Raw genomic sequence first — 2,010 nt, 5'->3', positions numbered from 1 at the left:
TGTGGAGGGGGGGGGGGGGTTTTTTTTAAAAAGGGGGGGGTATATCTAGACCTTTTCGAATAGTTTAGGGGTATATTTGACCCTTTTCCCTTTAATATAAATGTCACGTGGTAATGTAAAAATGACGTGGCAATTCGATTTGGTATTTAATGCCCATAAGGGCATATCTAGACGAAAAGTTGGACAACGAGGGCACGAGTGAGCCAAACTTTAAACGGGGGGTATATCTAATTCTTTTCGAATAGTTTAGGGGCATATTTGACCCTTTTCCCTTCTTTTTATTTTCTTAATGAAGAGTTTTGTTGATGACGTACAAGAATGGCAATTTCCTCACAAATTTAATTTACGCATGCTGTGAGTATAAAAGAGGTCTGATAGTGCACATCTAAAAAAATCTTCAATCGTTTTTATTATATGTAGTAGTTGAATATTTTAACTTACAATTGTATGGATAGTACAAGAATCTAATTATTCCTTCTACTTCATTTTTATGTAATAATTTTTTTATTTTGACCCGTTCAAAAGAGAATGACAGTTTTATATATAAGAAAATAATTTGACATTGAACTATCATATTACTAGTAATTATTATATTTAATTTTATAACTAAAATTTTTTTTGATATATTTTAAGTCATAAGTTTTGACAGACTTTTTCCTTTTTAATTCTTGTGTTCAAGACTTCCGTCAATAATATCACTTGAAAGAAATATTATATAATCAAACCTATTTATAATTATCATTCTTTATAACATGTTACTATAACAATTATTGTCATTCTTTATAACATGTAAAATAACATACTCCCTCCGTCCCTATTTAGTTGTCCACTTTTAGAAATGGGCACACAGATTAAGGGCAACAATGATTAGCATAGTGAAGTTACAATTTTACCCTTACAGTACAATTTACAATTCCAAAATAAATTCACTCAAGATAACTAATCAATGCTAGGAAATTCATAAGTTTATTTACTTTATTTATGACAACTTTATTTAAATAAGGGTATAATAGGAAAAAAATTTGTTGTCTTTTCTTGATTTGTCAAAATGGACAACTAAATAGGGACAACAAAAAGAGGAAATATGGACAACTAAATAGGGACGGAGGGAGTATTACTATGACAATTAAGTTTTTTTTTTTAAATAATAAACAGAAAATTATATTACTATAACACTAACAAATTAGTACAAACTATGAACATCAAACCTCCTTCCCACCTTTAGGTAGGGTGGAAGAGACTTTAAAATGGACTTTAATATTATATACTCTCCGTTTCTTTTTATATGTCATAAAAGCAATGCGTAAATTATAATATTCTTTCTATTTTCCCTTGGAGTTATTAGCCTTAAAAATATATATTTGACCAACATAGAAAAATTAAGTGAATAATTCATGTTTATTGATCAAATTAATTAATCAAAATAAATTAATTCATATTCATTGATTGAAAAGTTGACTTCAAAAAATTTAATAAGGGTAGAATATTAAACTTACTTAATTACTTAAGGTAAGTGAAATAAAAAATGGTGATATATAAATGGGAATGGAGGGAGTACGTTATATTGCATATAGGGGTGTTCACGGTTTGGATAAAAACCGATTCAAACCGAAAAACCAAACCAAACCGATAAAATAAAATTGATTTTATTTGGGTTTGGTTTGGTTTTAGATTTTTGAAAACCGATAATATTTGGTTTGGTTATGGTTTTATTCAAAAAAAACCGAAGAAATAACCTAACCGAACCGATGAATTATATACATATATTTTATTAATATACATACTTAATATATTGTTTTTTATAAACAATTTTAAAGATCTTATACATATTTTCATTAAAATTTCTTTATAATTTACTTATTGAAAGCAAAAATGCCCAAGATGAAACATTTGTCTTATTGATTTCATGTATATGAGTGTCTATGTCAATTCTTTGTGGGACTGAAAATGTTATTGTCTCCTCCTTCTAGGCCAATATAGTGAATTTTAAAGCTTTATTGATAGTAAATT

Source organism: Solanum tuberosum, unplaced genomic scaffold, assembly GCF_000226075.1.
Source record: "Solanum tuberosum cultivar DM 1-3 516 R44 unplaced genomic scaffold, SolTub_3.0 scf00149, whole genome shotgun sequence".
Classification (NCBI taxonomy): domain Eukaryota; kingdom Viridiplantae; phylum Streptophyta; class Magnoliopsida; order Solanales; family Solanaceae; genus Solanum; species Solanum tuberosum.
Note: the sequence above shows the minus strand (reverse complement) of the source record.